At 35.4% G+C, this 26,564-nt stretch overlaps 5 non-coding genes across 5 annotated transcripts; all 5 read right to left on the bottom strand.

The window, feature by feature from the left end:
• Positions 1 to 8,721: 8,721 nt before the first annotated feature.
• TRNAC-GCA (transfer RNA cysteine (anticodon GCA)) lies at positions 8,722 to 8,793 on the bottom strand. Its single transcript has one exon. It is a non-coding gene; the product is annotated as a tRNA-Cys (tRNA).
• A 2,772-nt stretch (positions 8,794 to 11,565) lies between these two features.
• Positions 11,566 to 11,643, bottom strand: TRNAC-GCA (transfer RNA cysteine (anticodon GCA)). Its single transcript has one exon. It is a non-coding gene; the product is annotated as a tRNA-Cys (tRNA).
• Positions 11,644 to 13,477: 1,834 nt separating this feature from the next.
• Positions 13,478 to 13,549, bottom strand: TRNAC-GCA (transfer RNA cysteine (anticodon GCA)). Its single transcript has one exon. It is a non-coding gene; the product is annotated as a tRNA-Cys (tRNA).
• An 883-nt stretch (positions 13,550 to 14,432) lies between these two features.
• TRNAC-GCA (transfer RNA cysteine (anticodon GCA)) lies at positions 14,433 to 14,504 on the bottom strand. Its single transcript has one exon. It is a non-coding gene; the product is annotated as a tRNA-Cys (tRNA).
• Positions 14,505 to 16,338: 1,834 nt separating this feature from the next.
• Positions 16,339 to 16,410, bottom strand: TRNAC-GCA (transfer RNA cysteine (anticodon GCA)). Its single transcript has one exon. It is a non-coding gene; the product is annotated as a tRNA-Cys (tRNA).
• Positions 16,411 to 26,564: the final 10,154 nt, after the last annotated feature.

The raw sequence follows: 26,564 nt of genomic DNA, 5'->3' as shown, positions 1-26,564 counted from the left end.
AATGGTGTTTACCCTATGTTTCAGGTGATGATCAGGAGTATTTCAAATGTAGAAATGTGCTGCTCATTACATAAAATGCTAAGATTGTAAATGTTTACTTCAATTTATTTAATTAAAAACACATTTCTACAGGTAAAACAGTTGGACAAGGGGGCACCCAGATTTGAACTAGGGACATTTTGATCTGCAGTGAAATGCTCTACCTCTGAGCTATACCCCCATTTCTGAAATGTTCACCTTTATTTATTCAGTAATATGTACAAAGTGGAAGCAACATGCAATCACCATCAAAGCAAAGCATTTTCAGCCACCAAACCCTCCTTATAAGTATATGGGGTGCGAAGGATGTCCTTTATCTGCCTTGGTAAAATACAGTGAGGTTTCCATTGCAAGAATTCATACATTTCGTATCACATGTAGATCTTGGAACATGGAAAAAAATCTTTTGTCAAATGCACAAATTCTGCAAAATGTAACTGCTTCTCTACTGCAGTTTGTTGATTTTGTGCTAAGAGCATAGTTAAACCCAATTGTTCATTCTTTTGTATATGAAATGATGATATATCTTATTGTTTCTTACAGTGCATTGGGTTGAAAAACATTTTAACAGGATCTATTGAAGAGGGTATATGGTTATGAAACAGGGACTTCTTGAACTGCATTCCTACGCTCTACCACTGAGTTAAACCCTTGAATGCTGAAAACTGCCCTTTTTTAAAAAGGTGATAGAGTGGGTGACTGTATGGAACTTGTAGAACTAATGACATCAGAGCACTTCTGGTCAGCTGTATAAATTAATACATTTCATTAAGGGCATATTATTGGTTTCCACCACAGTTTTATAACATTCATAAGAGCTTCCAATGGACTATTTCAAACTGATCATATCACCAGTAGAACTTGGGTGAATGTAAAACACAGCTTGTATCATATGAAGAAATCCTAAACAGCTTAATGGTGTTTACCTTATGTTTCAGGTGATGATCAGGAGTATTTCAAATGTTGAAATGTGTTGCTCATTACATAAAATGCTAAGATTGTAAATGTTTACTTCAATTTATTTAATTAAAAACATATTTCTACAGGTAAAATAGTTAGACAATGGGGCACCCACATTTGAACTAGGGACCTTTTGATCGGCAATGAAATGCTCTACCCCTGAGCTATACCCCCATTTCTGAAATGTTCACCTTTATTTATTCAGTAATATGTACAAAGTGGAAGCAACATGCAATCACCATCAAAGCAATGCATTTTCAGCCACCAAACCCTCCTTATAAGTATATGGGGTGCAAAGGATATCCTTTATCTGCCTTGGTAAAATACAGTGAGGTTTCCATTGCAAGAATTCATACATTTCGTAGAACATGTAGATCTTGGAACATGGAAAAAAAATCTTTTGTCAAATGCACATATTCTGCAAAATGTAACTGCTTCTCTACTGCAGTTTGTTGATTTTGTGCTAAGAGCATAGTTAAACCCAATTGTTCATTCTTTTGTATATGAAATGATGATATATCTTATTGTTTCTTACAGTGCATTGGGTTGAAAAACATTTGAACAGGATCTATTGAAGAGGGTATATGGTTATGAAACAGGGACTTCTTGAACTACACTCCTACGCTCTACCACTGACATAAACCCTTGAATGTTGAAAACTGCCCTTTTTAAAAAAGGTGATAGAGTGGATGACTCTATGGAACTTGTAGGACGAATGACATCAGTGCACTTCTGGTCAGCTGTAAAAATTAATAAATTTCATTAAAGGCATGTTATTGGTTTCCACCACAGTTTTATAACATTCATATGAGCTTCCAATGGACTATTTCAAACTGATCATATCACCAGTAGAACTTGGGTGAATGTAAAACACAGCTTGTATCATATGAAGAAATCCTAAACAGCTTAATGGTGTTTACCCTATGTTTCACGTGATGATCAGGAGTATTTCAAATATAGAAATGTGTTGCTTATTACATAAAATGCTAAGATTGTAAATGTTTACTTCAATTTATTTAATTAAAAACATATTTCTACAGGTAAAACAGTTGGACAAGGGGGCACCCAGATTTGAACTAGGGACCTCTTGATCTGCAGTCAAATGCTCTACCCCTGAGCTATAACCCCAATTCTGAAATGTTCACCTGTATTTATTCAGTAATATGTACAAAGTGGAAGCAACATGCAATCACCGTCAAAGCAATGCATTTGCAGCCACCAAACCCTCCTTATAAGTATAAGGGGTACAAAAGATGTCCTTTATCTGCCTTGGTAAAATACAGTGAGGTTTCCAGTGCAAGAATTCATACATTTCTTGTCACATGTAGATCTTGGAACATGGAAAAAAAACTTTTTGTCAAATGCACAAAATCTGCAAAACGTAACTGGTTCTGTACTGAAGTTTGTTGATTTTGTGCTAAGAGCATAGTTAAACCCAATTGTTCATTGTTTTGTATAAGAAATGATGATATATTTTATTGTTTCTTACAGTGCATTGGGTTGAAAAACATTTTAACAGGATCTATTGAAGAGGGTATATGGTTATGAAACAGGGACTTCTTGAACTGCACTCCTACCCTCTACCACTGACATAAACCCTTGAATGCTGAAAACCGCCCTTTTTTAAAAAAGTGATAGAGTGGGTGACTGTATGGAACTTGTAGAACTAATGACATCAGTGCACTTCTGGTCAGCTGTACAAATTAATACATTTCATTAAGGGCATATTATTGGTTTCCTCCACAGTTTTATAGCATTCATATGCGCTTCCAATGGACTATTTCAAACTGATAATATCACCAGTAGAACTTGGGTGAATGAAATACACAGCTTGTATCATATGAAGAAATCCGAAACAGCTTAATGGTGTTTACCCTATGTTTCCGGAGATGATCAGGAGTATTTCAAATGGAGAAATGTGTTGCTCATTACATAAAATTCTAAGATTGTAAATGTTTTCTTCAATTTATTTAATTAAGCAAATATTTCTACAGATAAAACAGTTGGACAAGGGGGCACCCAGATTTGAATTAGGGACCTCTTCATCTGCAGTCAAATGCTCTACCACTGAGCTATACCTGCAGTTCTAAAATGTTCACCTTTATTAATTCAGTAATATGTACAAAGTGCAAGCAACATGCAATCACCATTAAAGCAATGCATTTTCAGCCACCAAACCCTCCATATAAGTATATGGGGTGCGAAGGATGTCCTTTATCTGCCTTGGTAAAATACAGTGAGGTTTCCATTGCAAGAATTCATACATTTCGTATCACATGTAGATCTTGGAACATGGAAAAAAAAACTTTTGTCAAATGCACAAATTCTGCAAAATGTAACTGCTTCTCTACTGCAGTTTGTTGATTTTGTGCTAAGATCATAGTTAAACCCAATTGTTCATTGTTTTATATATGAAATGATGATATATCCTATTGTTTCTTACAGTGCATTGGGTTAACAAACATTTTAACAGGATCTATTGAAGAGGGTATATGGTTATGAAACAGGGACTTCTTGAACTACACTCCTACGCTCTACCACTGACATACACCCTTTAATGTTGAAAACTGCCCTTTTTTAAAAAAAAGTGATAGAGTGCGTGACTGTATGGAACTTGTAGAACTAATGACATCAGTGCACTTCTGGTCAGCTGTACAAATTAATACATTTCATTAAGGGCATATTATTGGTTTCCACCACAGTTTTATAACATTCATATGAGCTTCCAGTGGACTATTTCAAACTGATAATATCACCAGTAGAACTTGGGTAAATGTAATACACAGCTTGTATCATATGAAGAAATCTGAAACAGCTTAATGGTGTTTACCCTATGTTTCAGGAGATGATCAGGAGTATTTCAAATGTAGAAATGTGTTGCTCATTACATAAAATGCTAAGATTGTAAATGTTTTCTTCAATTTATTTAAAACAATATTTCTACAGGTACAACAGTTGGACCAGGGGGCACCCAGATTTGAATTAGCGACCCCTTTATCTGCAGTCAAATGCTCTACCACTGAGCTATACCCCCAATTTGATAATGATCACCTTTATTTATTCAGTAATATGTACAAAGTGGAAGCAACATGCAATCACTATCAAAGCAATGCATTTTCAGCCACCAAACCCTCCTTATAAGTATAAGGGGTGCGAAGGATGTCCTTTATCTGCCTTGGTAAAATACAGTGAGGTCTCCATTTCAAGAATTCATACATTTCGTATCACATGTAGATCTTGGAACATGGAAAAAAAACGTTTGTCAAATGCACAAATTCTGCAAAACGTAACTGCTTCTCTACTGCAGTTTGTTGATTTTGTGCTAAGAGCATAGTTAAACCCAATTGTTCATTGTTTTTATATGAAATGATGATATATCCTATTGTTTCTTACAGTGCATTGGGTTGAAAAACATTTTAACAGGATCTATTGAAGAGGGTAGATGGTTATGAAACAGGGACTTCTTGAACTGCATTCCTACGCTCTACCACTGAGTTAAACCCTTGAATGCTGAAAACTGCCCTTTTTTAAAAAGGTGATAGAGTGGTTGACTGTATGGAACTTGTAGAACTAATGACATCAGTGCAATTCTGGTCAGCTGTACAAATTAATACATTTCATTAAGGGCATATTATTGGTAACCACCACAGTTTTATAACATTCATATGAGCTTCCAATGGACTATTTCAAACTGATCGTATCACCAGTAGAACTTGGGTGAATGTAAAACACAGCTTGTATCATATGAAGAAATCCTAAACAGCTTAATGGTGTTTACCCTATGTTTCAGGTGATGATCAGGTGTATTTCAAATGTAGAAATGTGTTGCTCATTACATAAAATGCTAAGATTGTAAATGTTTACTTCAATGTATTTAATTAAAAACATATTTCTACCGGTAAAACAGTTGGACAAGGGGGCACCAAGATTTGAACTAGGGACCTTTTGATCTGCAGTGAAATGCTCTACCCCGGAGCTATACCCCATTTCTGAAATGTTCACCTTTATTTATTCAGTAATACGTACAAAGTGGAAGCAACATGCAATCACCATCAAAGCAAAGCATCTTCAGCCACCAAACCCTCCTTAGAAGTATATGGGGTGCGAAGGATGTCCTTTATGTGCCTTGGTAAAATACAGTGAGGTTTCCATTGCAAGAATTCATACAGTTCGTATCACATGTAGATCTTGGAACATGGAAAAAAAATCTTTTGTCAAATGCACAAATTCTGCAAAATGCAACTGCTTCTCTACTGCAGTTTGTTGATTTTGTGCTAAGAGCATAGTTAAACCCAATTGTTCATTCTTTTGTATATGAAATGATGATATATCTTATTGTTTCTTACAGTGCATTGGGTTGAAAAACATTTTAACAGGATCTATTGAAGAGGGTATATGGTTATTAAACGGGGACTTCTTGAACTGCATTCCTACGCTCTACCACTGAGTTAAACCCTTGAATGCTGAAAACTGCCCTTTTTTAAAAAGGTGATAGAGTGGGTGACTGTATGGAACTTGTAGAACTAATGACATCAGTGCACTTCTGGTCAACTGTACAAATTAATACATTTCATTAAGGGCATATTATTGGTTTCCACCACAGTTTTATAACATTCATATGAGCTTCCAATGGACTATTTCAAACTGATAATATCACCAGTAGAACTTGGGTGAATGTAAAACACAGCTTGTATCATACGAAGATATCCTAAACAGTTTCATGGTGTTTACCCCATGTTTCAGGAGATGATCAGGAGTATTTCAAATGTAGAAATGTGTTGCTCATTACATAAAATGCTAAGATTGTAAATGTTTACTTCAATTTATTTAATTAAAAACATATTTCTACAGGTAAAACAGTTGGACAAGGGGGCACCCAGATTTGAACTAGAGACCTTTTAATCTGCAGTGAAATGCTCTACCCCTGAGCTATACCCCCATTTCTGAAATGTTCACCTTTATTTATTCAGTAATATGTACAAAGTGGAAGCAACATGCAATCACCATCAAAGCAATGCATTTTCAGCCACCAAACCCTCCTTATAAGTATAAGGGGTACAAAAGATGTCCTTTATCTGCCTTCGTAAAATACAGTGAGGTTTCCAGTGCAAGAATTCATACATTTCGTGTCACATGTAGATCTTGGAACATGGAAAAAAAAAGCTTTTGTCAAATGCACAAATTCGGCAAAACGTAGCTGCTTCTGTACTGAAGTTTGTTGATTTTGTGCTAAGAGCATAGTTAAACCCAATTGTTCATTGTTTTGTATAAGAAATGATGATATATCTTATAGTTTCTTACAGTGCACTGGGTTGAAAAACATTTTAACAGGATCTATTGAAGAGGGTATATGGTTATGAAACAGGGACTTCTTGAACTGCACCCCTACCCTCTACCACTGACATAAACCCTTGAATGCTGAAAACTGCCCTTTTTTAAAAAAAAGTGATAGGGTGGGTGACTGTATGGAACTTGTAGAACTAATGACATCAGAGCACTTCTGGTCAGCTGTATAAATTAATACATTTCATTAAGGGCATATTATTGGTTTCCACCACAGTTTTATAACATTCATATGAGCTTCCAATGGACTATTTCAAACTGATAATATCACCAGTAGAACTTGGGTGAATGTAAAACACAGCTTATATCATATGAAGAAATCCTAAACAGTTTCATGGTGTTTACCCTATGTTTCCAGAGATGATCAGGAGTATTTCAAATGTAGAAATGTGTTGCTCATTACATACAATGCTGAGATTGTAAATGTTTTCTTCAATTTATTTAAAAACATATTTCTACAGGTAAAACAGTTGAACAAGGGGTCACCCAGATTTGAACTAGGGACCTCTAGATCTGGAGTAAAATGCTCTACCACTAAGCTATACCTCCAGTTCTGAAAAGTTCCCCTTTATTAATTCAGTAATATGTACAAAGTGCAAGCAACATGCAATCACCATCAAAGCAATGCATTTGCAGCCACCAAACCCTCCTTATAAGTATATGAGGTGCAAAAGATGTCCTTTATCTGCCTTGGTAAAATACAGTGAGGTTTCCATTGCAAGAATTCATACATTTCGTATCACTTGTAGATCTTGGAACATGGAAAAAAACTTTTGTCAAATGCACAAATTCTGCAAAACGTAACTGCTTCTCTACTGCAGTTTGTTGATTTTGGGCTAAGAGCATAGTTAAACCCAATGTTCATTGTTTTGTATATGAAATGATGATATATCCTATTGTTTCTTACAGTGCATTGGGTTGAAAAACATTTTAACAGGATCTATTGAAGAGGGTATATGGTATCAAACTGGGACTTCTTGAACTACACTCCTACGCTCTACCACTGACATAAACCTGTGAATGTTGAAAACTGCCCTTTTTAAAAAAGATGATAGAGTGGGTGACTCTATGGAACTTGTACAACTAATGACATCAGTGCACTTCTGGTCAGCTGTACAAATTAATACATTTCATTAAGGGCATATTATTGGTTTCCACCACAGTTTTATAACATTCATAAGAGCTTCCAATGGACTATTTCAAACTGATCACATCACCAGTAGAACTTGGGTGAATGTAAAACACAGCTTGTATCATATGAAGAAATCCTAAACAGCGTAATGGTGTTTACCCTATGTTCCAGGTGATGATCAGGAGTATTTAAAATGTAGAAATGTGTTGATCATTACATAAAATGCTAAGATTGTAAATGTTTACTTCAATTTATTTAATTAAAAACATATTTCTAGAGGTAAAACAGTTGGACAAGGGGGCACCCAGACATGAACTAGGAACCTTTTGATCTGCAGTGAAATGCTCTACCCATGAGCTGTACCCCCATTTCTGAAATGTTCACTTTTATTTATTCAGTAATATGTACAAAGTGGAAGCAACATGCAATCACCATCAAAGCAAAGCATTTTCAGCCACCAAACCCTCCTTATAGGTATATGGGGTGCGAAGGATGTTCTTTATCTGCCTTGGTAAAATACAGTGAGGTTTCCATTGCAAGAATTCATACATTTCGTATCACATGTAGATCTTGGAACATGGAAAAAAAATCTTTTGTCAAATGCACAAATTCTGCAAAATGTAACTGCTTCTCTACTGCAGTTTGTTGATTTTGTGCTAAGAGCATAGTTAAACCCAATTGTTCATTCTTTTGTATATGAAATGATGATATATCTTATTGTTTCTTACCATGCATTGGGTTGACAAACATTTTAACAGGATCTATTGAAGAGGGTATATGGTTATGAAACAGGGACTTCTTGAACTGCATTCCTACGCTCTACCACTGAGTTAAACCCTTAAATGCTGAAAACTGCCCTTGTTTAAAAAGGTGATAGAGTGGGTGACTGTATGGAACTTGTAGAACTAATGACATCAGTGCACTTCTGGTCAGCTGTACAAATTAATACAGTTCATTAAGGGCATGTTATTGGTTTCCACCACAGTTTTATAACATTCATATGAGCTTCCAATGGACTATTTCAAACTGATAATATCACCAGTAGAACTTGGGTGAATGTAAAACACAGCTTGTATCATATGAAGAAATCCTAAAAAGTTTCATGGTGTTTACCCTATGTTTCAGGAGGTGATCAGGAGTATTTGAAATGTAGAAATGTGTTGCTCATTACATAAAATGCTAAGATTGTAAATGTTTTCTTCAATTTATTTAATTAAAAATATTTCTACAGGTAAAACAGTTGGACAAGGGGGCACCCAGATTTGAACTAGGGACCTCTTGATCTGCAGTCAAATGCTCTACCACTGAGCTATACCCCCAGTTCTTAAATGTTCATCTTTATTAATTCAGTAATATGTACAAAGTGCAAGCAACATGCAATCACCATCAAAGCAATGCATTTTCAGCCACCAAACCCTCCTTATAAGTATATGGGGTGCGAAGGATGTCCTTTATCTGCCTTGGTAAAATACAGTAAGGTTTCCATTGCAAGAATTCATACATTTCGTATCACATGTAGATCTTGGAACATGGAAAAAAAATCTTTTGTCAAATGCACAAATTCTGAAAAATGTAACTGCTTCTCTACTGCAGTTTGTTGATTTTGTGCTAAGAGCATAGTTAAACCCAATTGTTCATTGTTTTGTATATGAAATGATTATATATCTTATTGTTTCTTACAGTGCATTGGGTTGAAAAACATTTAACAGGATCTATTGAAGAGGGTATATGGTTATGAAACAGGGACTTCTTGAACTACACTCCTACGCTCTACCACTGACATAAACCCTTGAATGTTGAAAACTGCCCTTTTTTAAAAAGGTGATAGAGTGGGTGACTCTATGGAACTTGTAGAACTAATGGCATCAGTGCACTTCTGGTCAGCTGTACAAATTAATACATTTCATTAAGGGCATATTATTGGTTTCCACCACAGTTTTATAACATTCATATGAGCTTCTAATGGACTATTTCAAACTGGTAATATCACCAGTAGAACTTGGGTGAATGTCAAACACAGCTTGTATCATATGAAGAAATCCTAAACAGTTTCATGGTGTTTACCCTATGTTTCAGGAGATGATCAGGAGTATTTCTAATGTAGAAATGTGTTGCTCATTACATAAAATGCTAAGATTGTAAATGTTTTCTTCAATTAAAAACATTTTTCTACAGGTAAAACAGTTGGACAAGGGGGCACCCAGATTTGAACTAGGGACCTTTAGATCTGCAGTGAAATGCTTTACCCCTGAGCTATACCCCCATTTCTGAAATGTTCTCTTTTATTTATTCAGTAATATGTACAAAGTGGAAGCAACATGCAATCACCATCAAAGCAATGCATTTTCAGCCACCAAACCCTCCTTATAAGTATAAGGGGTACAAAAGATGTCCTTTATCTGCCTTGGTAAAATGCAGTGAGGTTTCCATTGCAAGAATTTATACATTTTGTATCACATGTAGATCTTGGAACATGGAAAAAAAAACGTTTGTCAAATGCACAAATTCTGCAAAACGTAACTGCTTCTCTACTGCATTTTGTTGATTTTGTGCTAAGAGCATAGTTAAACCCAATTGTTCATTGTTTTTTATATGAAATGATGATATATCCTATTGTTTCTTACAGTGCATTGGGTTGAAAAACATTTTAACAGGATCTATTGAAGAGGGTATATGGTTATGAACCAGGGACTTCTTGAAAAGCGCTCCTACGCTCTACCACTGACATAAACCCTTGAATGCTGAAAACTGCCCTTTTTTAAAAAGGTGATAGAGTGGGTGACTGTATGGAACTTGTAGAACTAATGACATCAGTGCACTTCTGGTCAGCTGTACAAATTAATACATTTCATTAAGGGCATATTATTGGTTTCCACCACAGTTTTATAACATTCATATGAGCTTCCAATGGACTATTTCAAACTGATCATATCACCAGTAGAACTTGGGTGAATGTAAAACACAGCTTGTATCATATGAAGAAATCCTAAACAGTTTCATGGTGTTTACCCTATGTTTCAGGAGATAATCAGGAGTATTTCTAATGTAGAAATGTGTTGCTCATTACATAAAATGCTAAGATTGTAAATGTTTTCTTCAATTTATTTAATTAGAAAAATATTTCTACAGGTAAAACAGTTGAACAAGGGGGCACCCAGTTTTGAACTAGGGAAATCTTGATCTGCAGTCAAATGCTCTACCACTGAGCTATACCCCAGTTCTGAAAAGTTTGCCTTTATTAATTCAGTAATATGTACAAAGTACAAGCAACATGCAATCACCATCAAAGCAATGCATTTTCAGCCACAAAACCCTCCTTATAAGTGTATGGGGTGCGAAGGATGTCCTTTATCTGCCTTGGTAAAATACAGTGAGGTTTCCATAGCAAGACTTCATACATTTCTTATCACATGTAGATCTTGGAACATGGAAAAAAAACTTTTGTCAAATGCACAAATTCTGAAAAACGTAACTGCTTCTCTACTGCAGTTTGTTGATTTTGTGCTAAGAGCATAGTTAAACCCAATTGTTCATTGTTTTTTATATGAAATGATTATATATCCTATTGTTTCTTACAGTGCATTGGGTTGAAAAACATTTTAACAGGATCTATTGAAGTGGGTATATGGTTATGAAACAGGGACTTCTTGAACTGCACTCCTACCCTCTACCACTGACATAAACCCTTGAATGCTGAAAACTGCTCTTTTTTAAAAAGGTGATAGAGTGGGTGACTGTATGGAACTTGTAGAACTAATGACATCAGTGCACTTCTGGTCAGCTGTACAAATTAATACATTTCATTAAGGGCATATTATTGGTTTCCACCACAGTTTTATAACATTCATATGTGCTTCCAATGGACTATTTCAAACTGATAATATCACCAGTAGAACTTGGGTGAATGTAATACACAGCTTGTATCATACGAAGAAATCTGAAACAGCTTAATGGTGTTTACCCTAAGTTTCCAGAGATGATCAGGAGTATTTCAAATGTAGAAATGTGTTGCTCATTACATAAAATGCTAAGATTGTAAATGTTTTCTTCAATTTATTTAATTAAAAAAATATTTCTACAGGTAAAACAGTTGGACAACGGGGCACCCAGATTTGAACTAGGGACCTCTTGATCTGCAGTCAAATGCTCTACCACTGAGCTATACCCCCAGTTCTAAAATGTTCACCTTTATTCATTCAGTAATATGTACAAAGTGCAAGCAACATGCAATCACCATCAAAGCAATGCATTTTCAGCCACCAAACCCTCCTTATAAGTATATGGGGTGCGAAGGATGTCCTTTATCTGCCTTGGTAAAATACAGTGAGGTTTCCATTGCAAGAATTCATACATTTCGTATCACATGTAGATCTTGGAACATGGAAAAAAAACTTTTGTCAAATGCACAAATTCTGCAAAACGTAACTGCTTCTCTACTGCAGTTTGTTGATTTTGTGCTAAGAGCATAGTTAAACCCAATTATTCATTGTTTTTTATATGAAATGATGATATATCCTATTGTTTCTTACAGTGCATTGGGTTGAAAAACATTTTAACAGGATCTATTGAAGAGGGTATATGGTTATGAAACAGGGACTTCTTGAAGTGCACTCCTACCCTCTACCACTGACATAAACCCTTGAATGCTGAAAACTGCTCTTTTTTAAAAAGGTGATAGAGTGGGTGACCGTATGGAACTTGTAGAACTAATGACATCAGTGCACTTCTGGTCAGCTCTACAAACTAATACATTTCATTAAGGGCATATTATTGGTTTCCACCACAGTTTTATAACATTCAAATGATCTTCCAATGGACTTTTTCAAACTGATAATATCACAAGTAGAACTTGGGTGAATGTAAAACACAGCTTGTATCATATGAAGAAATCCTAAACAGTTTCATGGTGTTTACCCTATGTTTCAGGAGATGATCAGGAGTATTTCAAATGTAGAAATGTGTTGCTCATTACATAAAATGCTAAGATTGTAAATGTTTTCTTCAATTTATTTAATTAAGAAAATATTTCTACAGGTAAAACAGTTGGACAAGGGGGTACCCAGATTTGAACTAGGGACCTCTTGATCTGCAGTCAAATGCTCTACCCCTGAGCTATAACCCCAATTCCGAAATGTGCACCTTTATTTATTCAGTAATATGTACAAAGTGGAAGCAACATGCAATCACCATCAAAGCAATGCATTTGCAGCCACCAAACCCTCCTTATAAGTATAAGGGGTACAAAATATGTACTTTATCTGCCTTGGTAAAATACAGTGAGGTTTCCAGTGCAAGAATTCATACATTTCGTATCACATGTAGATATTGGAACATGGGAAAAAAACGTTTGTCAAATGCACAAATTCTGCAAAACGTAACTGCTTCTCTATTGTAGTTTGTTGATTTTGTGCTAAGAGCATAGTTAAACCCAATTTTTCATTGTTTTTTATATGAAATGATATTATATCCTATTGTTTCTTACAGTGCATTGGGTTGAAAAACATTTTAACAGGATCTATTGAAGAGGGTATATGGTTATTAAACAGGGACTTCTTGAAGTGCACTCCTACCCTCTACCACTGACATAAACCCTTGAATGCTGAAAACTGCTCTTTTTTAAAAAGGTGATAGAGTGGGTGACTATATGGAACTTGTAGAACTAATGACATCAGTTCACTTCTGGTCAGCTGTACAAATTAATACATTTCATTAAAGGCATATTATTGGTTTCCACCACAGTTTTATAACATTCATATGTGCTTCCAATGGACTATTTCAAACTGATAATATCACCAGTAGAACTTGGGTGAATGTAATACACAGCGTGTATCATACGAAGAAATCTGAAACAGCTTAATGGTGTTTACCCTATGTTTCCAGAGATGATCAGGAGTATTTCAAATGTAGAAATGTGTTGCTCATTACATACAATGCTAAGATTGTAAATGTTTTCTTCAATTTACTTAATTAAAAAAATATTTCTACAGGTAAAACAGTTGGACAAGGGGGCACCCAGATTTGAACTAGGGACCTCTTGATCTGCAGTCAAATGCTCTACCACTGAGCTATACCCCCAGTTCTAAAATGCTCACCTTTATTCATTCAGTAATATGTACAAAGTGCAAGCAACATGCAATCACCATCAAAGCAATGCATTTTCAGCCACCAAACCCTCCTTATAAGTATATGGGGTGCGAAGGATGTCCTTTATCTGCCTTGGTAAAATACAGTGAGGTTTCCATTGCAAGAATTCATACATTTCGTATCACATGTAGATCTTGGAACATGGAAAAAAAATCTTTTGTCAAATGCACAAATTCTGCAAAACATAACTGCTTCTCTACTGCAGTTTGTTGATTTTGTGCTAAGAGCATAGTTAAACCCAATTATTCATTGTGTTTTATATGAAATGATGATATATCCTATTGTTTCTTACAGTGCATTGGGTTGAAAAACATTTTAACAGGATCTATTGAAGAGGGTATATGGTTATGAAACAGGGACTTTTTGAAGTGCACTCCTAACCTCTACCACTGACATAAACCCTTGAATGCTGAAAACTGCTCTTTTTTAAAAAGGTGATAGAGTGGGTGACCGTATGGAACTTGTAGAACTAATGACATCAGTGCACTTCTGGTCAGCTGTACAAATTAATACATTTCAATAAAGGGCATATTATTGGTTTCCTCCACAGTTTTATAGCATTCATATGCGCTTCCAATGGACTATTTCAAACTGATAATATCACCAGTAGAACTTGGGTGAATGAAATACACAGCTTGTATCATATGAAGAAATCCGAAACAGCTTAATGGTGTTTACCCTATGTTTCCGGAGATGATCAGGAGTATTTCAAATGTAGAAATGTGTTGCTCATTACATAAAATGCTAAGATTGTAAATGTTTTCTTCAATTTATTTAATTAAAAAAATATTTCTACAGGTAAAACAGTTGGACAAGGGGGTACCCAGATTTGAACTAGGGACCTCTTGATATGCAGTCAAATGCTCTACCACTGAGCTATACCCCCAGTTCCGAAACGTTCACCTTTATTTATTCAGTAATATGTACAAAGTGGAAGCAACATGCAATCACCATCAAAACAATGCATTTTCAGCCACCAAACCCTCCTTATAAGCATAAGGGGTACAAAAGATGTCCTTTATCTGCCTTTGTAAAATACAGTGAGCTTTCCAGTGCAAGAATTCATACATTTCGTATCACATGTAGATCTTGGAACATGGAAAAAAAAACTTTTGTCAAATGCACAAATTCTGCAAAACGTAACTGCTTCTCTACTGCAATTTGTTGATTTTGTGCTAAGAGCATAGTTAAACCCAATTGTTCATTGTTTTGTATATGAAATGATGAGATATCTTATTGTTTCTTACAGTGCATTGGGTTGAAAAACATTTTAACAGGATCTATTGAAGAGGGTATATGGTTATGAAACAGGGACTTCTTGAAGTGCACTCCTACCCTCTACCACTGACATAAACCCTTGAATGCTGAAAACTGCCCTTTTTTAAAAAGGTGATAGAGTGGGTGACTGTATGGAACTTGTAGAACTAATGACATCAGTGCACTTCTGGTCAGCTGTACAAATTAATACATTTCATTAAGGGCATATTATTGGTTTCCACCACAGTTTTATAACATTCATAAGAGCTTCCAATGGACTATTTCAAACTGATCATATCACCAGTAGAACTTGGGTGAATGTAAAACACAGCTTGTATCATATGAAGAAATCCTAAACAGCGTAATGGTGTTTACCCTATGTTCCAGGTGATGATCAGGAGTATTTCAAATGTAGAAATGTGTTGCTCATTACATAAAATGCTAAGATTGTAAATGTTTACTTCAATTTATTTAATTAAAAACATATTTCTAGAGGTAAAACAGTTGGACAAGGGGGCACCCAGATATGAACTAGGAACCTTTTGATCTGCAGTGAAATGCTCTACCCATGAGCTGTACCCCCATTTCTGAAATGTTCACTTTTATTTATTCAGTAATATGTACAAAGTGGAAGCAACATGCAATCACCATCAAAGCAAAGCATTTTCAGCCACCAAACCCTCCTTATAGGTATATGGGGTGCGAAGGATGTTCTTTATCTGCCTTGGTAAAATACAGTGAGGTTTCCATTGCAAGAATTCATACATTTCGTATCACATGGAGATCTTGGAACATGGAAAAAAAATCTTTTGTCAAATGCACAAATTCTGCAAAATGTAACTGCTTCTCTACTGCAGTTTGTTGATTTTGTGCTAAGAGCATAGTTAAACCCAATTGTTCATTCTTTTGTATATGAAATGATGATATATCTTATTGTTTCTTACCATGCATTGGGTTGACAAACATTTTAACAGGATCTATTGAAGAGGGTATATGGTTATGAAACAGGGACTTCTTGAACTGCATTCCTACGCTCTACCACTGAGTTAAACCCTTAAATGCTGAAAACTGCCCTTGTTTAAAAAGGTGATAGAGTGGGTGACTGTATGGAACTTGTAGAACTAATGACATCAGTGCACGTCTGGTCAGCTGTACAAATTAATACAGTTCATTAAGGGCATGTTATTGGTTTCCACCACAGTTTTATAACATTCATATGAGCTTCCAATGGACTATTTCAAACTGATAATATCACCAGTAGAACTTGGGTGAATGTAAAACACAGCTTGTATCATATGAAGAAATCCTAAAAAGTTTCATGGTGTTTACCCTATGTTTCAGGAGGTGATCAGGAGTATTTGAAATGTAGAAATGTGTTGCTCATTACATAAAATGCTAAGATTGTAAATGTTTTCTTCAATTTATTTAATTAAAAATATTTCTACAGGTAAAACAGTTGGACAAGGGGGCACCCAGATTTGAACTAGGGACCTCTTGATCTGCAGTCAAATGCTCTACCACTGAGCTATACCCCCAGTTCTTAAATGTTCATCTTTATTAATTCAGTAATATGTACAAAGTGCAAGCAACATGCAATCACCATCAAAGCAATGCATTTTCAGCCACCAAACCCTCCTTATAAGTATATGGGGTGCGAAGGATGTCCTTTATCTGCCTTGGTAAAATACAGTGAGGTTTCCATTGCAAGAATTCATACATTTCGTATCACATGTAGATCTTGGAACATGGAAAAAAAACTTTTGTCAAATGCACAAATTCTGCAAAACGTAACTGTTTCTCTACTGCATTTTGTTGATTTTGTGCTAAGAGCATAGTTAAACCCAATTGTTCATTGTTTTGTATATGAAATGATGATATATCCTATTGTTTCTTCCAGTGCATTGGGTTGAAAAACATTTTAACAGGATCTATTGAAGAGGGTATATGGTTATGAAACAGGGACTTCTTGAACTACACTCCTACGCTCTACCACTGACATAAACCCTTGAATGTTGAAAACTGACCTTTTTTAAAAAGGTGATAGAGTGGGTGACTGTATGGAACTTGTAGAACTAATGACATCAGTGCACTTCTGGTCAGCTGTACAAATTAATACATTTCATTAAGGGCATATTATTGGTTTCCACCACCATTTTATAACATTCATAAGATTTTCCAATGGACTATTTCAAACTGATCATATCACCAGTAGAACTTGGGTGAATGTAAAACACAGCTTGTATCATATGAAGAAATCCTAAACAGCTTAATGGTGTTTACCCTATGTTTCAGGAGATGATCAGGTGTATTTCAAATGTAGAAATGTGTTGCTCATTACATAAAATGCTAAAATTGTAAATGTTTTCTTCAATTTATTTAATGAAACATTTCTACAGGTACAACAGTTGAACAAGGGGGCCCCCGGATTAGAACTAAGGACCTCTTGATCTGCAGTCAAATGCTCTACCACTGAGCTATACCCCCATTTCTGAAATGTTTACCTTTATTTATTCAGTAATATGTACAAAGTGGAAGCAACATGCAATCACCATCAAATCAATGCATTTTCAGCCACCAAACCCTCCTTATAAGTATAAGGGGTACAAAAGATGTCCTTTATCTGCCTTGGTAAAATACAGTGAGGTTTTCATTGCAAGAATTCATACATTTCGTATCACATGTAGATCTTGGAACATGGAAAAAAAACTTTGTCAAATGCACAAATTCTGCAAAAAGTAACTGTTTCTCTACTGCATTTTTTTGATTTTGTGCTAAGAGCATAGTTAAACCCAATTGTTCATTGTTTTGTATATGAAATGATAATATATCTTATTGTTTCTTACAGTGCATTGGGTTGAAAAATATTTAACAGGATCTATTGAAGAGGGTATATGGTTATGGAACAGGGACGTCTTGAACTACACTCCTACGCTCTACCACTGACATAAACCCTTGAATGTTGAATACTGCCTTTTTTTAAAAAGGTGATAGAGTGGGTGACTCTATGGAACTTGTAGAACTAATGACATCAGTGCACTTCTGGTCAGCTGTACAAATTAATAGATTTCATTAAGGGCATATTATTGGTTTCCACCACAGTTTTATAACATTCATAAGAGCTTCCAATGGACTATTTCAAACTGATCATATCACCAGTAGAACTTGGGTGAATGTAAAACACAGCTTGTATCATATGAAGAAATCCTAAACAGCTTAATGGTGTTTACCCTATGTTTCAGGTGATGATCAGGAGTATTTCAAATGTAGAAATGTGCTGCTCATTACATAAAATGCTAAGATTGTAAATGTTTACTTCAATTTATTTAATTAAAAACACATTTCTACAGGTAAAACAGTTGGACAAGGGGGCACCCAGATTTGAACTAGGGACATTTTGATCTGCAGTGAAATGCTCTACCTCTGAGCTATACCCCCATTTCTGAAATGTTCACCTTTATTTATTCAGTAATATGTACAAAGTGGAAGCAACATGCAATCACCATCAAAGCAAAGCATTTTCAGCCACCAAACCCTCCTTATAAGTATATGGGGTGCGAAGGATGTCCTTTATCTGCCTTGGTAAAATACAGTGAGGTTTCCATTGCAAGAATTCATACATTTCGTATCACATGTAGATCTTGGAACATGGAAAAAAATATTTTGTCAAATGCACAAATTCTGCAAAATGTAACTGCTTCTCTACTGCAGTTTGTTGATTTTGTGCTAAGAGCATAGTTAAACCCAATTGTTCATTCTTTTGTATATGAAATGATGATATATCTTATTGTTTCTTACAGTGCATTGGGTTGAAAAACATTTTAACAGGATCTATTGAAGAGGGTATATGGTTATGAAACAGGGACTTCTTGAACTGCATTCCTACGCTCTACCACTGAGTTAAACCCTTGAATGCTGAAAACTGCCCTTTTTTAAAAAGGTGATAGAGTGGGTGACTGTATGGAACTTGTAGAACTAATGACATCAGAGCACTTCTGGTCAGCTGTATAAATTAATACATTTCATTAAGGGCATATTATTGGTTTCCACCACAGTTTTATAACATTCATAAGAGCTTCCAATGGACTATTTCAAACTGATCATATCACCAGTAGAACTTGGGTGAATGTAAAACACAGCTTGTATCATATGAAGAAATCCTAAACAGCTTAATGGTGTTTACCTTATGTTTCAGGTGATGATCAGGAGTATTTCAAATGTTGAAATGTGTTGCTCATTACATAAAATGCTAAGATTGTAAATGTTTACTTCAATTTATTTAATTAAAAACATATTTCTACAGGTAAAATAGTTAGACAATGGGGCACCCACATTTGAACTAGGGACCTTTTGATCGGCAATGAAATGCTCTACCCCTGAGCTATACCCCCATTTCTGAAATGTTCACCTTTATTTATTCAGTAATATGTACAAAGTGGAAGCAACATGCAATCACCATCAAAGCAATGCATTTTCAGCCACCAAACCCTCCTTATAAGTATATGGGGTGCAAAGGATATCCTTTATCTGCCTTGGTAAAATACAGTGAGGTTTCCATTGCAAGAATTCATACATTTCGTAGAACATGTAGATCTTGGAACATGGAAAAAAAATCTTTTGTCAAATGCACATATTCTGCAAAATGTAACTGCTTCTCTACTGCAGTTTGTTGATTTTGTGCTAAGAGCATAGTTAAACCCAATTGTTCATTCTTTTGTATATGAAATGATGATATATCTTATTGTTTCTTACAGTGCATTGGGTTGAAAAACATTTGAACAGGATCTATTGAAGAGGGTATATGGTTATGAAACAGGGACTTCTTGAACTGCATTCCTAGATCTACCACTGAGTTAAACCCTTGAATGCTGAAAACTGCCCTTTTTTAAAAAGGTGATAGAGTGGGTGACTGTATGGAACTTGTAGAACTAATGACATCAGAGCACTTCTGGTCAGCTGTATAAATTAATACATTTCATTAAGGGCATATTATTGGTTTCCACCACAGTTTTATAACATTCATAAGAGCTTCCAATGGACTATTTCAAACTGATCATATCACCAGTAGAACTTGGGTGAATGTAAAACACAGCTTGTATCATATGAAGAAATCCTAAACAGCTTAATGGTGTTTACCTTATGTTTCAGGTGATGATCAGGAGTATTTCAAATGTTGAAATGTGTTGCTCATTACATAAAATGCTAAGATTGTAAATGTTTACTTCAATTTATTTAATTAAAAACATATTTCTACAGGTAAAATAGTTAGACAATGGGGCACCCACATTTGAACTAGGGACCTTTTGATCGGCAATGAAATGCTCTACCCCTGAGCTATACCCCCATTTCTGAAATGTTCACCTTTATTTATTCAGTAATATGTACAAAGTGGAAGCAACATGCAATCACCATCAAAGCAATGCATTTTCAGCCACCAAACCCTCCTTATAAGTATATGGGGTGCAAAGGATATCCTTTATCTGCCTTGGTAAAATACAGTGAGGTTTCCATTGCAAGAATTCATACATTTCATGGAAAATGTAGATCTTGGAACATGGAAAAAAAATCTTTTGTCAAATGCACATATTCTGCAAAATGTAACTGCTTCTCTACTGCAGTTTGTTGATTTTGTGCTAAGAGCATAGTTAAACCCAATTGTTCATTCTTTTGTATATGAAATGATGATATATCTTATTGTTTCTTACAGTGCATTGGGTTGAAAAACATTTGAACAGGATCTATTGAAGAGGGTATATGGTTATGAAACAGGGACTTCTTGAACTGCATTCCTAGATCTACCACTGAGTTAAACCCTTGAATGCTGAAAACTGCCCTTTTTTAAAAAGGTGATAGAGTGGGTGACTGTATGGAACTTGTAGAACTAATGACATCAGAGCACTTCTGGTCAGCTGTATAAATTAATACATTTCATTAAGGGCATATTATTGGTTTCCACCACAGTTTTATAACATTCATAAGAGCTTTCAATGGACTATTTCAAACTGATCATATCACCAGTAGAACTTGGGTGAATGTAAAACACAGCTTGTATCATATGAAGAAATCCTAAACAGCTTAATGGTGTTTACCCTATGTTTCAGGTGATGATCAGGAGTATTTCAAATGTAGAAATGTGTTGCTCATTACATAAAATGCTAAGATTGTAAATGTTTTCTTCAATTAAAAAAATATTTCTACAGGTGAAACAGTTGAACAAGGGGGCACCCAGATTTGAACTAGGGACCTCTTGATCTGCAGTCAAATGCTCTACCAATGATCTACACCCCCAGTTCTGAAAAGTTCACCTTTAATAATTCAGTAATATGTACAAAGTGCAAGCAACATGCAATCACCATCAAAGCAATGCATTTTCAGCCACCAAACCCTCCTTATAAGTGTATGGGGTGCGAAGGATGTCCTTTATCTGCCTTGGTAAAATACAGTAAGGTTTCCATTGCAAGAATTCATACATTTCGTATCACATGTAGATCTTGGATCATGGAAAGAAAATCTTTTGTCAAATGCACAAATTCTGAAAAATGTAACTGCTTCTCTACTGCAGTTTGTTGATTTCGTGCTAAGAGCATAGTTAAACCCAATTGTTCATTGTTTTGTATATGAAATGATGATATATCTTATTGTTTCTTACAGTGCATTGGGTTGAAAAACATTTAACAGGATCTATTGAAGAGGGTATATGGTTATGAAACAGGGACTTCTTGAACTACACTCCTACGCTCTACCACTGACATAAACCCTTGAATGTTGAAAACTGCCCTTTTTAAAAAAGGTGATAGAGTGGATGACTCTATGGAACTTGTAGAACGAATGACATCAGTGCACTTCTGGTCAGCTGTAAAAATTAATAAATTTCATTAAAGGCATGTTATTGGTTTCCACCACAGTTTTATAACATTCATATGAGCTTCCAATGGACTATTTCAAACTGATCATATCACCAGTAGAACTTGGGTGAATGTAAAACACAGCTTGTATCATATGAAGAAATCCTAAACAGCTTAATGGTGTTTACCCTATGTTTCACGTGATGATCAGGAGTATTTCAAATATAGAAATGTGTTGCTTATTACATAAAATGCTAAGATTGTAAATGTTTACTTCAATTTATTTAATTAAAAACATATTTCTACAGGTAAAACAGTTGGACAAGGGGGCACCCAGATTTGAACTAGGGACCTCTTGATCTGCAGTCAAATGCTCTACCCCTGAGCTATAACCCCAATTCTGAAATGTTCACCTGTATTTATTCAGTAATATGTACAAAGTGGAAGCAACATGCAATCACCGTCAAAGCAATGCATTTGCAGCCACCAAACCCTCCTTATAAGTATAAGGGGTACAAAAGATGTCCTTTATCTGCCTTGGTAAAATACAGTGAGGTTTCCAGTGCAAGAATTCATACATTTCTTGTCACATGTAGATCTTGGAACATGGAAAAAAAACTTTTTGTCAAATGCACAAAATCTGCAAAACGTAACTGGTTCTGTACTGAAGTTTGTTGATTTTGTGCTAAGAGCATAGTTAAACCCAATTGTTCATTGTTTTGTATAAGAAATGATGATATATTTTATTGTTTCTTACAGTGCATTGGGTTGAAAAACATTTTAACAGGATCTATTGAAGAGGGCATATGGTTATGAAACAGGGACTTCTTGAACTGCACTCCTACCCTCTACCACTGACATAAACCCTTGAATGCTGAAAACCGCCCTTTTTTAAAAAAGTGATAGAGTGGGTGACTGTATGGAACTTGTAGAACTAATGACATCAGTGCACTTCTGGTCAGCTGTACAAATTAATACATTTCATTAAGGGCATATTATTGGTTTCCTCCACAGTTTTATAGCATTCATATGCGCTTCCAATGGACTATTTCAAACTGATAATATCACCAGTAGAACTTGGGTGAATGAAATACACAGCTTGTATCATATGAAGAAATCCGAAACAGCTTAATGGTGTTTACCCTATGTTTCCGGAGATGATCAGGAGTATTTCAAATGGAGAAATGTGTTGCTCATTACATAAAATTCTAAGATTGTAAATGTTTTCTTCAATTTATTTAATTAAGCAAATATTTCTACAGATAAAACAGTTGGACAAGGGGGCACCCAGATTTGAATTAGGGACCTCTTCATCTGCAGTCAAATGCTCTACCACTGAGCTATACCTGCAGTTCTAAAATGTTCACCTTTATTAATTCAGTAATATGTACAAAGTGCAAGCAACATGCAATCACCATTAAAGCAATGCATTTTCAGCCACCAAACCCTCCATATAAGTATATGGGGTGCGAAGGATGTCCTTTATCTGCCTTGGTAAAATACAGTGAGGTTTCCATTGCAAGAATTCATACATTTCGTATCACATGTAGATCTTGGAACATGGAAAAAAAAACTTTTGTCAAATGCACAAATTCTGCAAAATGTAACTGCTTCTCTACTGCAGTTTGTTGATTTTGTGCTAAGATCATAGTTAAACCCAATTGTTCATTGTTTTATATATGAAATGATGATATATCCTATTGTTTCTTACAGTGCATTGGGTTAACAAACATTTTAACAGGATCTATTGAAGAGGGTATATGGTTATGAAACAGGGACTTCTTGAACTACACTCCTACGCTCTACCACTGACATACACCCTTTAATGTTGAAAACTGCCCTTTTTTAAAAAAAAGTGATAGAGTGCGTGACTGTATGGAACTTGTAGAACTAATGACATCAGTGCACTTCTGGTCAGCTGTACAAATTAATACATTTCATTAAGGGCATATTATTGGTTTCCACCACAGTTTTATAACATTCATATGAGCTTCCAGTGGACTATTTCAAACTGATAATATCACCAGTAGAACTTGGGTGAATGTAATACACAGCTTGTATCATATGAAGAAATCTGAAACAGCTTAATGGTGTTTACCCTATGTTTCAGGAGATGATCAGGAGTATTTCAAATGTAGAAATGTGTTGCTCATTACATAAAATGCTAAGATTGTAAATGTTTTCTTCAATTTATTTAAAACAATATTTCTACAGGTACAACAGTTGGACCAGGGGGCACCCAGATTTGAATTAGCGACCCCTTTATCTGCAGTCAAATGCTCTACCACTGAGCTACACCCCCAATTTGATAATGATCACCTTTATTTATTCAGTAATATGTACAAAGTGGAAGCAACATGCAATCACTATCAAAGCAATGCATTTTCAGCCACCAAACCCTCCTTATAAGTATAAGGGGTGCGAAGGATGTCCTTTATCTGCCTTGGTAAAATACAGTGAGGTCTCCATTTCAAGAATTCATACATTTCGTATCACATGTAGATCTTGGAACATGGAAAAAAAACGTTTGTCAAATGCACAAATTCTGCAAAACGTAACTGCTTCTCTACTGCAGTTTGTTGATTTTGTGCTAAGAGCATAGTTAAACCCAATTGTTCATTGTTTTTATATGAAATGATGATATATCCTATTGTTTCTTACAGTGCATTGGGTTGAAAAACATTTTAACAGGATCTATTGAAGAGGGTAGATGGTTATGAAACAGGGACTTCTTGAACTGCATTCCTACGCTCTACCACTGAGTTAAACCCTTGAATGCTGAAAACTGCCCTTTTTTAAAAAGGTGATAGAGTGGTTGACTGTATGGAACTTGTAGAACTAATGACATCAGTGCAATTCTGGTCAGCTGTACAAATTAATACATTTCATTAAGGGCATATTATTGGTAACCACCACAGTTTTATAACATTCATATGAGCTTCCAATGGACTATTTCAAACTGATCGTATCACCAGTAGAACTTGGGTGAATGTAAAACACAGCTTGTATCATATGAAGAAATCCTAAACAGCTTAATGGTGTTTACCCTATGTTTCAGGTGATGATCAGGTGTATTTCAAATGTAGAAATGTGTTGCTCATTACATAAAATGCTAAGATTGTAAATGTTTACTTCAATGTATTTAATTAAAAACATATTTCTACCGGTAAAACAGTTGGACAAGGGGGCACCAAGATTTGAACTAGGGACCTTTTGATCTGCAGTGAAATGCTCTACCCCGGAGCTATACCCCATTTCTGAAATGTTCACCTTTATTTATTCAGTAATACGTACAAAGTGGAAGCAACATGCAATCACCATCAAAGCAAAGCATCTTCAGCCACCAAACCCTCCTTAGAAGTATATGGGGTGCGAAGGATGTCCTTTATGTGCCTTGGTAAAATACAGTGAGGTTTCCATTGCAAGAATTCATACAGTTCGTATCACATGTAGATCTTGGAACATGGAAAAAAAATCTTTTGTCAAATGCACAAATTCTGCAAAATGCAACTGCTTCTCTACTGCAGTTTGTTGATTTTGTGCTAAGAGCATAGTTAAACCCAATTGTTCATTCTTTTGTATATGAAATGATGATATATCTTATTGTTTCTTACAGTGCATTGGGTTGAAAAACATTTTAACAGGATCTATTGAAGAGGGTATATGGTTATTAAACGGGGACTTCTTGAACTGCATTCCTACGCTCTACCACTGAGTTAAACCCTTGAATGCTGAAAACTGCCCTTTTTTAAAAAGGTGATAGAGTGGGTGACTGTATGGAACTTGTAGAACTAATGACATCAGTGCACTTCTGGTCAACTGTACAAATTAATACATTTCATTAAGGGCATATTATTGGTTTCCACCACAGTTTTATAACATTCATATGAGCTTCCAATGGACTATTTCAAACTGATAATATCACCAGTAGAACTTGGGTGAATGTAAAACACAGCTTGTATCATACGAAGATATCCTAAACAGTTTCATGGTGTTTACCCCATGTTTCAGGAGATGATCAGGAGTATTTCAAATGTAGAAATGTGTTGCTCATTACATAAAATGCTAAGATTGTAAATGTTTACTTCAATTTATTTAATTAAAAACATATTTCTACAGGTAAAACAGTTGGACAAGGGGGCACCCAGATTTGAACTAGAGACCTTTTAATCTGCAGTGAAATGCTCTACCCCTGAGCTATACCCCCATTTCTGAAATGTTCACCTTTATTTATTCAGTAATATGTACAAAGTGGAAGCAACATGCAATCACCATCAAAGCAATGCATTTTCAGCCACCAAACCCTCCTTATAAGTATAAGGGGTACAAAAGATGTCCTTTATCTGCCTTCGTAAAATACAGTGAGGTTTCCAGTGCAAGAATTCATACATTTCGTGTCACATGTAGATCTTGGAACATGGAAAAAAAAAGCTTTTGTCAAATGCACAAATTCGGCAAAACGTAGCTGCTTCTGTACTGAAGTTTGTTGATTTTGTGCTAAGAGCATAGTTAAACCCAATTGTTCATTGTTTTGTATAAGAAATGATGATATATCTTATAGTTTCTTACAGTGCACTGGGTTGAAAAACATTTTAACAGGATCTATTGAAGAGGGTATATGGTTATGAAACAGGGACTTATTGAACTGCACCCCTACCCTCTACCACTGACATAAACCCTTGAATGCTGAAAACTGCCCTTTTTTAAAAAAAGTGATAGGGTGGGTGACTGTATGGAACTTGTAGAACTAATGACATCAGAGCACTTCTGGTCAGCTGTATAAATTAATACATTTCATTAAGGGCATTTTATTGGTTTCCACCACAGTTTTATAACATTCATATGAG

This window comes from Ambystoma mexicanum, unplaced genomic scaffold (genome assembly GCF_040938575.1).
Source record: "Ambystoma mexicanum isolate Mex_15411 unplaced genomic scaffold, UKY_AmexF1_1 Mex_scaf66, whole genome shotgun sequence".
NCBI classification, from domain to species: domain Eukaryota; kingdom Metazoa; phylum Chordata; class Amphibia; order Caudata; family Ambystomatidae; genus Ambystoma; species Ambystoma mexicanum.
The sequence above is the reverse complement of the archived record's forward strand: the minus strand, read 5'-3'. Positions and strand labels throughout refer to the sequence as shown.